Here is a 12,798-nt window from a genome sequence, read left to right as displayed (position 1 = left end):
AATCAAAAAAACTGAACCAGAAACCGATAATTCAGTTTTAAACTTTAGTAAAATCCGAAGTATTGATTTTGGTTTGGTTTTGTGTTTTGTGAAGAACCGAAAAACCCGAACCAAACCAAAATAACAAAAAAACCATAATATCCTAGCCTTAACCATTAAAACCGAACCTAATTGTTATTGAAGTGATGGCCTTTATATTTAATCTGAATGTAAGTATCTTTTATTAACTCTTAGGGTGCGTTCGTTTCGCGGAATTTTTTTAAAGGAATTGGAATTGGAATTGGAAATGGAATTGGAATTGGAATTGGAATTGAAATAGGAATGGAATGGAATGTTTGAAAATCCCTTTCATGTGTTTGGTTGATAAACTTGATGGAATTGGTATTTCTAAAATTTGTTCATCTTCCTTCAATCTATAAACATATAATAATAAAAAATTTCTAAAAAAATTAAAAAAATAAATAAATAATCAAAAATAAATATATAAAATAACTAAACACACTAATCAATCATTGATAAAAAAAAAATAAAAAGTAAATGATAATAATAATAATAATAATAATAATAATAATAATAATCACCCACACCCACCCACCCAAATCCAACATCTCAACATCACCAATAACCCTATTTACAAACACATTATTAATGTCGCCATGGAGGTTAATCAAACCTCAATTCTGTCTAGCTGTGGATGAACGCAGGTGGACGGAACCACGATGGTGGAGCAGGAGCACGATTGTGGAACACGGCGGCGGAAGATGACGCCAATGGAGTCGACGGCCGAGGAGTCATAGTGAAAGAAAAACGTGAAGAAAAGATGCTAGGTAAGGGGTTTTGAAACAATCCTGTGTCTTTTGTAACAATCCTCCCAGAAGAGATAGGATTTAGTTTCCATTCCAATTCATTTCTTGATTGAAACGAACATACCATTTCATGGGATTTAAAATCCCATTTCGTCGAATTCCGGCCAATTCCGCGAAACGAACAGGACCTTAATATTCTAGACCTAAATTTTTAATATTCTATCAATCATTAATTTGTTTTAAAGAAAAAAATATATTAGGCACAATATAAATATCTTGGTTCAATCGATTATGTCTGATTAGCAAATCGGAAAAAGACCATATCAAAAACCGAATCAAACTCAAAAATCAAAAAAATCGAAACTGACCGGTTTTAAAAATTAAAAAAAAAACGCAAATGTGAATTTCGGTTCGGTTTTAGCCCAAAACCACATCGAACCGCACCACATGGTCCGTCCAAACACCTACTATTTATTATATTTATCCAAATATGGAAAACCTTTTATTAGCATTTGCAATATTTTTAATGTCTACTTTGGATTTTTTTTTTAAGTTATAATGATTTTGTTATCTTAATCAAATAACAAACTCTATTAGTTTACACATACAAATGAGGGTTGGTAACTAGTAAGTAGGGTTGTTCAAATCAGTAGCCCAAGATTTAAAATTTTGTCCAAAACATGCTCCTTGTCTTGACTCTTGATAGCTTATAAAAAGCCCATTTACAATCAACTTGTATATTATAAGCCGTATCAAACTCTGCAATAGCAATGACAATAAGTTATTTAACATGTGCCCATTTTAACGGAATATTAATAATGTCGTTAAGGGATCTTTAGTTAAAATAATAAACTTAAATATTTGAAATGAAAATATTATAATATTAAACCAAGCATATAGATCTTTCAGAAAGCCTTTTTTATTTTGTTTTGATGTATAAAGAACAAGGGAGGCAGAGGATATACAACGTGATATCACTAAACTAATATTATAAATATACGTATTTGATTTGATTCCTTCCCAAGTTTTTATGGGTGCATAAAGTTTAGTTTAATACTATTTCATATACATACATCCATATATTAAAATCAATACTACATTCATATATTTGCCAAACAATTGCAGAACAAGTTGCACATATGACCATAAAGAACGACAATCGATGGAGCTCTAATGAAGAACACAAGGATTGTGAAGGAAAAAACTCAAGCGTCTAAAGTGACATATAGGGGTTATAAGTTTATAACCTATAAGTGCAATAGGTCTACACAACAAATACGAAGGAAATGAAATGAGAATATACCTTCGCATGGGAGGTATAATAAATAGACGGTCATCCAACCTTGGACTAAACTTGCTACCCACAAGTAAAAGTCTGGAGTGGTGGTTTAGAATTCTAAACCTAGAGACCAGAAGTGAAATATGAACATATACTATATAGATGATAAACCTTTGTAATTTACCTTTTTACATATTTTTGGGAGGGTAAAAGATAAAATAGTTAAATACAAATAGTAAATTTCCATCTAAAGTGGAATTAGTGGAGTTATATTTTTCAAAAGAACTTTGATTCATTGATCACTTCAAGCGATGTTTAATGGCGGCCATTTCAACCAATGGGTACATTGTTTAAGATAAACTATGCAACCCTAAATTATAAAATAAGTACTATTAGTTCTTTAACAAATGGTCAAGAGTATATTAATATGATATTGAAAAGATCAAATATTGTAACGCGTTAACCTTTCTAATTTTTAGATTTAAAACAAAGTCCAATAAACTATATATGTAGACCAAGTGATTATGTATGATGACATTATTTCTTTATACTTGTACAACAAATAAACAAAATGTGTTACCAAGCTTTCACCATGGTTCATGACTTACATTAATGTTCTTAATATGCACCAAATTGTGATACGAAATAGAAAATATAAGAGGGTTCTTTTGTAATTGTTGAAAGTAGGAAGGGTCGTTGTGTCAATGTGGTAACAGTGAGGGTATGTGTTGTAAATAGTTGACGAGTCTGTTACGTTCGTTGTATACTTAACTCTGTTGTAATTGGGGATCATCTATGAAATTGATACCTAATTCTGTTTGTTTCTCTCTCTCACTCTCTCTCTTTCTACACTGCTCGTAACATTGGTATCAAAGCAGTTGATTCCTCGGCTCGCGATTCCGATTTTCGATTCTATCTCTGAATTCTGATCACCGGAGTTCAATTCTTTCCACCGGAATTCCAATTCGTACCAGTATTCATTCAATTCACGATGACGACAACAAGAAGTCAAGCAGAAGTCGATAAAACCCTTAGAGATCATCACACATCGTTGTTGAAGTTTGACGCGTTCGTTGAGAAGGCTGAGCAGTCATTCATCGACATTCGTCAAATTCTTGACAAATTGGTAAATAACAACAACAATTCAACAAGCAATCCAGATGCAGATCAGACGGCGAATCAAAATTTCAATAACTCAAGAACAGAAAGACTGTTTCGATTAGGCAAAATCGAATTCCCCAAATTCAACGGTACAGAGGAAGTGGAGGACTGGATCTGTAAATGCGAACATTTCTTTGATGTCGATGAGACTCCTGAAAATTACAAGGTACGTTATGCTGTTATCAATTTGGAGGGTAAAGCAATGAAGTGGCATAATAATTTCATCAAAAACAGACAAATTGCTACCGTGTCTTGGTCTGAGTACTTAAGAACCATTACTCATCATTTTTCATCTACTCTTTTCAATGATGCTATGGGTATTCTCATTTCCACCGTCCAAACCGGATTATTAGAAGATTTTTGTGACCAATTTGATGAAAACTTGCTTAGGGTTACAATAGCTGAAGAATATGCTGTTAGTATTTTTCTTGAAGGATTAAAACCTGAAATAGGAGGTCCTATAGGCATGTTTGATCCAAAAACCATGAAAGAAGCATACTTGCTTGCCAAGAAGCAGAATGCAACCAATTTAAAAGTCTCATATCAGCCTAAAACCTATGCCAAACCTTTTATTAATTCCAGTTCTACCCTTAACCCTACACCATTGTCTACTGTCAAACCACCAATTCACACCTCCCATTTACCCTTGCTTCCTACTCCACCTACTAGCCAAAAATTAACAACCAGAAGATTATCTAGTAAAGAAATGGAAAATAAGAGATCCAAAGGGGAGTGTTTTTGGTGTAATGAAAAATACACTCCAACACACAATTGTAGGAATAAACAATTGTTTGTATTAGAAGTAATAGGAAATGACGAAGAGATCATTCAAACACATGAACCTGTTACACCTTGTGAACTCATCAATATAGAGCCTCAAATCTCTATTCATGCTCTATCAGGAATTCATTCCTATTCCACCATGAGGGTTATGGCTGTCACACCCCGACCAAAGGCGGATTATACATCGGGGCGCCACATATTGTTTCATTACCCGTGACACTATTGGGTGTCAATATTTATTAATACACATTTATCGCGCTGCGGCAGCGCAACACAAGATAACATAAATCAACAAAAATCATTATATAATAAAGCAAAGTATTCGATCAACATATACTTGTCTTGATACATTTTAATCTAGGTCCAAAATAAAAGAAAACTTCCTACGTGTCCTCAAGCTCCAAAACAGCTACTGCAAACCTGAACATGTGTTAAAATAAACGTCAAACACTTGCGTGTTGGTGAGAAATCAAGTTTAATGCAATACAGTAAATCTGCGCGCAACACGTGTATGTCTAGAGTTTAGCAAGGGTGTAATCAGATTGTGATCAAGCCTAAGATAGATCATAGCTCATAGTTCAATCCGTGCTCCCAATTGAGCACAAAAACGAGAAAACATCAGTGCAAGTGTAAACAAAGAAAAACCGTAAACGATAGGTCTCCCGTGTTCATCTAATGGATCCATGAAAACTTCGGAATAGGCCGAACAAAGCGGTTAATGATACACACATACAAATAACAGCCAAGTAAACATCCTCAACACATGGGATACTGCGCGACTAAAGTTCATAAACAGTTTAAGACTCTAAGTTTGTATGAACACATGAACATCCCAAAACATTAAAAATAAAAAGGGATTAGGTACGAGATAACTCACATGATAAACGGTGCGATGAAGATAAATAAAGCAAGAACCAAACAAGCAAAGTTAACCTATAAATAAGATTATCGGTTTAACGATTGGTTTTAGTGTCTTGATTATAACTAACCATAGGTAATATGCATCGATTTACTTAAACAAATTATAAACATTTACTAACCGAGATCTGGGCAGAAAAGAAGAGAAAGAAAAACAGAGGCAAGGAGAGCTGGAGTTATGTTGACGGCTGCGCTGCGAGGATCTTCAGCAGGGAGAAGGAGAAGAGATTAAGTGTCTGTGTGTGAAATGTTAAAGAAAATGGCTGGGTATAAATAGGCAAACCCTAGGGAACACAATCCCGGAAAAAGGGGAAAATATCTCACCAAATCTAAGCAAAAGATATGGCAGCAGGAAAAGGGGAAAAAGCTGTCAGGTTACTGTTCACAGCATATGGGATATGTCAGGCAAACACTGTTCAAGATAAGGAAAAGAAGATCTCAAAAGATATTGTCAGTCACCTTTTTCTGTCAACCAATAGGATTGACGCGCATGCTGCGCCGAAAGTAACTTTTCAGACACAAAGCAAGTTAGGTCAACAGCCCAAAAGATAAGATATCACCAAAGGTAAACGGCTGGATAAATCAAGATAAAAGACACAAGACTTAGCGCGAGAAAGCTGAGTGCGCGAGCGCGAAGGCACACACAGAAGGCTGACACAGACAAACCTTAGCGCGCTGCGGGAAGAACCACAAATCCTTAGCGCGTCGCGGAACGAACTGAAATCCTTAGCGCGTCGCGGGAAGAACATAAATCCTTAGCGCGTCGCGGGAAGAATTACAATTCTTAGCGCGCTGCGAGAAGAACTACAAATTTACAGCGTGTCGCGGGAGGATCTACAATTCTTAGCGCGTCGCGCGGAGAAGTATCATTCTTAGCGCGCCGCGGGAAGAACTATAGTTCCTAGCGCGTAGCGCAGGAACAGTCAATCTTCACGCAGGCTTCCTTGTAAGGAGTTTAGCGCGTGGAGCTGCGCAGACATCCTTAGGCGGGAAGAGCCAAAGGACAAGCAAGGAGTTAAGAGAAAAAGGGGTTCAAGGCTCAAGGTTTAAACAAAGGGGGGGGGATGGCGACAAGAGAAAAGAAGGCGGGACGGCGGAAAGAAAAGAGAAGAAGAGGAAGGAGAGGCGGAAGAAACATTTTAAAAATATATATATACATAAAGATTTATTAAAGGTTAGATTTATAAAGATTATAATTAATTTTTAAATCATAAAAAGAATCGGATCAGAAAACGGGTATCTGGGTCGGGTCGGATTCGGGCAGATGTTACAGTCTCCCCTACTTTAAGAAATTTCGTCCCGAAATTTATCTCGAAGTAGGATGCGCAAAGAAAAGGTACGGGGATAAGGTCGATCAAAAAAAAATCGTTTTCATTAAGGTTAAGCGTGCAATCCATGATTATAAAGTTTATTAAAATAGTTTCGCCATTAGCCAATTCAACAGAAGTTTTCCTTAAGTTAATGCGCGGTCGCGCGAGCTTCTGCTCAAACGCGCGAGAAATAAAACTTCTATCGGCACCAGTAACAAAAAGTATAGATGCATAATGCCCGTTAAAAAAAAATGTACCATTAACTACGTCATTAATCGCTTGCGCTTGGTGCGCGGTTATATTAAAAGTTTGTCAGCGCGTCACTTGGTTCGAAATTTGGTTCACCGGATTCGCTTGCGTAATCTGTACTTGTAGCCTCGGGCACGCGTTCCGGAAATGACTGGGATCACCGCAGTTAAAGCACGATCTTGGTTGGGGATTCTGGTATGTTGGTTGTGGGTTCTGCGGGTAGGTTGGTGGTGTTTGCACAATTGGGTTGGCGGGAGGGACTCTACAGTACTCAGCAGAGTGACCAGCGCGGCCACATTGGTTACATTGCCTACACGAGGCTTGAGTTGGGTGATGAAATTTACAGGTTGGGCAGAAGGGCTGATTTCCTGTGTAGGGTTTCTTAGTTGGCGGGGTAGGGAGTGCAGGATTAGTTAAGGCATAGTTATGGACTACAGGGGGAGTTGGGTAGGTAGACAGTGGGTTAGGCGCGTATACTGGAGGTTGGTAAAGGGGTTGCTGGACAACGAGTGGGTTAGTAAGCGCGTAAGCTTGATGATTGGTTTTGCGCCTTCGTTTATGGTTTGAGGGTTCTGGCTTGGTTTCTGTTGGTTCTGGGTCAGTCTGGGTGGGTTTGGTCCTTTCAGTTCCCCGCAGGAACAGGGTTCCTGCTCTGACATGGTTGTCGTTGAGCACAGCGGCCAACTCGATGGCGTCAGAGAGGGTTACTGGGTTTCTCGCCCATACAGAATCTTGAATTTCCATGGGAAGACCCCCAAGAAATTTTTCGATGGCTCGGCGGGAAGGGGTAACAAGGTGAGGGACAAGCAAACTTAGTTCGTGGAAGCGCGTCGCGTACTCGCGCGCTTCGCCACTGTACTGCTTCAAGTTCCAGAATTCCTCCTCAAGGCGCTTGACTTCGTTGGGAGGGCAGAATTCTCGCGTCAGAAGTTCCTTGAATTCCTCCCAGAGCATGCTAGAAGCAACCTCTGCGCCACGCGCATGAGCTACTCCGTTCCACCAAGTAAGCGCTCTAGATTCCAGGACACTTGAGGCGTATAAGGTTCGTTGGTTTGGAGGGCAATGGGTATGGAGAAAAGTGGTTTCAATTTTCTCGAGCCACTGGAGCATTATGGTGGCTCCTTCAAGTCCTTTGAATTTCGGAGGGTTACCCGCATTAAAGGATTTAATATTGTAACCAGAGTGGTTGATATTGTTTTGGTTTAAGGCTTGGGCTATCGCGGCGGCCATTTCCTGGGAACGTTGCTGCCTACGTCTGCGCGCGGCTTCTCTCCTCTGATAACGAGCTGATAGTGGAGGCATTCTATAAAAGTTCTAGTTTTAGTTAATATCATGTTATGAGAAACCGTTTTAGCGCAAAGTATAACCTTGTTAAAGCTTGTTTCGCGAAGTTAGTTGCTAACAAAAGTTAAGGTAAAGTAAATGACTTTATATGCAGACTTAATAAAGGTAACAAATTCGAATCGAGAATCGACAATTCATGTATCACCATGACCTTCCGAATTCTCAATTTAAAAAAAATATACGAGCAAACGGGTATTGGAGATTGACGATTCATGTATCACCATGACTTTTCAATCCTCAATATAAAATATACAAGTAAATAAGCATTGGAGATTGACAATTCATGTATCACCATGACTTTTCAATCTTCAACTTAAAAATATAAAGTAAATGGGAATTGAAAGTCAACTATTCATGTATCACCATGACTTCTCGGATTTTCAATTCCAACAAACGAACATAAATAAAAATCGAAAGATCGCGGAATAAAACATAAAATCATATACTGCGCAGGCGCGAGCATATTTATAAATAACGAGTAATTAACAATAAGCGCGCAAACACGAGATTTCTCTCATGCGCGAGAGGGGACTTAAGTTTTCTAGGTCGTTACGTCTAACCACCTATCCTAAAGTCAACGAGCTCTGATACCAATCTGTCACACCCCGACCAAAGGCGGATTATACATCGGGGCGCCACATATTGTTTCATTACCCGTGACACTATTGGGTGTCAATATTTATTAATACACATTTATCGCGCGCGCAGCGCAACACAAGATAACATAAATCAACAAAAATCATTATATAATAAAGCAAAGTATTCGATCAACATATACTTGTCTTGATACATTTTAATCTAGGTCCAAAATAAAAGAAAACTTCCTACGTGTCCTCAAGCTCCAAAACAGCTACTGCAAACCTGAACATGTGTTAAAATAAACGTCAAACACTTGCGTGTTGGTGAGAAATCAAGTTTAATGCAATACAGTAAATCTGCGCGCAACACGTGTATGTCTAGAGTTTAGCAAGGGTGTAATCAGATTGTGATCAAGCCTAAGATAGATCATAGCTCATAGTTCAATCCGTGCTCCCAATTGAGCACAAAAACGAGAAAACATCAGTGCAAGTGTAAACAAAGAAAAACCGTAAACGATAGGTCTCCCGTGTTCATCTAATGGATCCATGAAAACTTCGGAATAGGCCGAACAAAGCGGTTAATGATACACACATACAAATAACAGCCAAGTAAACATCCTCAACACATGGGATACTGCGCGACTAAAGTTCATAAACAGTTTAAGACTCTAAGTTTGTATGAACACATGAACATCCCAAAACATTAAAAATAAAAAGGGATTAGGTACGAGATAACTCACATGATAAACGGTGCGATGAAGATAAATAAAGCAAGAACCAAACAAGCAAAGTTAACCTATAAATAAGATTATCGGTTTAACGATTGGTTTTAGTGTCTTGATTATAACTAACCATAGGTAATATGCATCGATTTACTTAAACAAATTATAAACATTTACTAACCGAGATCTGGGCAGAAAAGAAGAGAAAGAAAAACAGAGGCAAGGAGAGCTGGAGTTATGTTGACGGCTGCGCTGCGAGGATCTTCAGCAGGGAGAAGGAGAAGAGATTAAGTGTCTGTGTGTGAAATGTTAAAGAAAATGGCTGGGTATAAATAGGCAAACCCTAGGGAACACAATCCCGGAAAAAGGGGAAAATATCTCACCAAATCTAAGCAAAAGATATGGCAGCAGGAAAAGGGGAAAAAGCTGTCAGGTTACTGTTCACAGCATATGGGATATGTCAGGCAAACACTGTTCAAGATAAGGAAAAGAAGATCTCAAAAGATATTGTCAGTCACCTTTTTCTGTCAACCAATAGGATTGACGCGCATGCTGCGCCGAAAGTAACTTTTCAGACACAAAGCAAGTTAGGTCAACAGCCCAAAAGATAAGATATCACCAAAGGTAAACGGCTGGATAAATCAAGATAAAAGACACAAGACTTAGCGCGAGAAAGCTGAGTGCGCGAGCGCGAAGGCACACACAGAAGGCTGACACAGACAAACCTTAGCGCGCTGCGGGAAGAACCACAAATCCTTAGCGCGTCGCGGAACGAACTGAAATCCTTAGCGCGTCGCGGGAAGAACATAAATCCTTAGCGCGTCGCGGGAAGAATTACAATTCTTAGCGCGCTGCGAGAAGAACTACAAATTTACAGCGTGTCGCGGGAGGATCTACAATTCTTAGCGCGTCGCGCGGAGAAGTATCATTCTTAGCGCGCCGCGGGAAGAACTATAGTTCCTAGCGCGTAGCGCAGGAACAGTCAATCTTCACGCAGGCTTCCTTGTAAGGAGTTTAGCGCGTGGAGCTGCGCAGACATCCTTAGGCGGGAAGAGCCAAAGGACAAGCAAGGAGTTAAGAGAAAAAGGGGTTCAAGGCTCAAGGTTTAAACAAAGGGGGGGGGGGGGATGGCGACAAGAGAAAAGAAGGCGGGACGGCGGAAAGAAAAGAGAAGAAGAGGAAGGAGAGGCGGAAGAAACATTTTAAAAATATATATATACATAAAGATTTATTAAAGGTTAGATTTATAAAGATTATAATTAATTTTTAAATCATAAAAAGAATCGGATCAGAAAACGGGTATCTGGGTCGGGTCGGATTCGGGCAGATGTTACAATGGCTATTGTAGGAACACGACAAATCCATGTATTAATCGACTCTGGATCAACACACAATTTTATCAATGAAAATTTAGCCAAAAAACTGAACTGTCCTCTAAAAGAGATTAAGAGTATGACGGTAGGGGTAGCCAATGGAAATCAGTTAGACTGTGTTAAGATTTGTCCGGATTTTCAATGGGCTATGCAAGGTATGTGGTTCAGAGCTGATGTATTTGTTATTCCACTTGAAAACTATGACATGGTTTTGGGTGTGCAATGGTTACTCAATCTTGACAATATTGTGTGGAATTTCAAAAATCTCACCATGCAATTCAAGATTGATGGTATAGATCATCAGCTTAAGGGTTGTGATAATAATGTCTCTTTATGTTCCAACATAAAGATGCATGAATTGCTACATAAAGGAGATGTTTCTAAGGCTCAATTACTGAGTATTAAACTGCACACTTCTGAAGGGCAAAACAGTCAGTTCCAGCACTCTGCTGCTATAACAAATGCTATAGTAGAACCTAAGTTGGATTCACTCTTACAAGAATATGAAGATATCTTCAAAACTCCATCTGGTTTACCACCCCATATGGATTGTGACCATAAAATACCATTGCAAGATGAAGGTACGGTTATTAATCAAAAAGGTCATAGGTATCAGGCAATGCAAAAAGATATCATTGAACAATCTGTTCAAGAAATGCTTGATACAGGGGTGATCAGAAATAGCTCTAGTCCTTTTGCTGCTCCAGTGGTCTTGGTTAAGAAAAAAGACAATACTTGGAGACTATGCATTGATTATCGAAAGCTTAACAATGCAACTATAAAAAATAGATTCCCTGTTCCTTTGATAGAGGAACTATTTGATGAATTAGGGGGAGCGAAAGTGTTTTCTAAGTTGGATCTTAGATCCGGGTACCATCAAATAAGAATGAATGAGGCTGATATCCATAAAACCGCTTTCAGAACTCGTCAGGGACACTATGAGTTTCTGGTGATGCCATTTGGCCTCACAAACGCTCCTGCTACATTTCAGTGATTGATGAACACAACATTTCATCAATTATTGAGGAAGAGTGTACTAGTGTTTTTTGATGATATTTTGGTCTATAGCAGCTCTTTGGATCAGCATTTGGTACATTTAGAGGAGGTGTTCCAACTGTTTCGGTTGCATAAGTTGTATGCTAAACAATCTAAGTGCAGTTTTGGTGGCACTAATGTTGAGTATTTAGGCCACATAATTTCCAATTGTGGTGTTTCAACTGATCCTAAAAAGATAGAAGCAATTCAAGCTTGGCCTATGTGACATCTGCCCGATCCGACCCGACCCAGGTACCCGTTTCTTTGACCCGATCTCTTTCTTTTATGATCTAGTATTTATTTATACTTATATTTTACTTTTAATGTATTTTCCTTCCCGCCTCTTTCTCTCTCTTTCTTTCCGCCGTCCCGTTCCTCTTCTCCTCTCTTTCCGCCTTCTTTTCCCTCTTGTCGCCATCCCGCCCTTAAGCCTTGTTTCCCTCTTGTTCCTTCCCGCCTAAGGTTGTCTGCGCAGACCCCTTACAAGAAATCCTGCGTGAAGACCATCTGTTCCTGCGATACGCGAGACGAATGCTTCCCGCGACGCGTTAAGGATTTGTAGTTCCCTCGACGCGCGAAGAATTATAGTTCTTCCCGCGGCGCGCTAGGAATCTTAGTTCCTCCCGCGGCGCGCTAAGAAATGTGGTTCTTCCCGCAGTGCGCATGGAAATGAAGTTCTTTCCGCGACGCGTTAAGGTTGTTTTTGTCTACCTTCGCGCTCGCGCTCTCTTGACCTTCTGTGTCTGCCTTCGCGCCTTAGCCTTCTCGCGCTGTACCCTTTGAGTTTTCTTCTGTTTAAATCTAGCCGTTTGCTTTTGTGTTGTCTTATCTTTTGGAGCTGTTGACCTAACCTATCTAATGTCTGAAAAGTTACTTTCGGCGCAGCATGCGTACCAACCCCATTGGTTGGTAGAAAAAGTGACTGACATTATCTTTTGAGATCTGCTTTTGCCATGCTTGACCAGTACCTTTATCTGACCTGCCCATGCCTTTTTACTGTTCGCTGACAGCTTTATCTTGCCCCCTGCAGCTGCCATATCTTTTGATATCTTTTGTTTTGTCTTGTTCTGTTTGTCTTGGAACCTTTTCTGGATTTATGTCTCCTAGGGTTTTCCTATAAATAATAGTATTATTTTCTTAACACTACACACACAAACACTTAATCTCTCCTGTTTTCCTCTTGCTCTCTGCCGTTGTCCTCCTGCCGCCTCCTCTCTTGCCTCCGTCTTCCTCCTTGTTC

This window comes from Bidens hawaiensis, unplaced genomic scaffold, assembly GCF_021521415.1.
Source record: "Bidens hawaiensis isolate Kalapana, Puna unplaced genomic scaffold, B.hawaiensis_p1.1 tig00031748_1, whole genome shotgun sequence".
Classification (NCBI taxonomy): Eukaryota; Viridiplantae; Streptophyta; class Magnoliopsida; order Asterales; family Asteraceae; genus Bidens; species Bidens hawaiensis.
Note: the sequence above shows the minus strand (reverse complement) of the source record.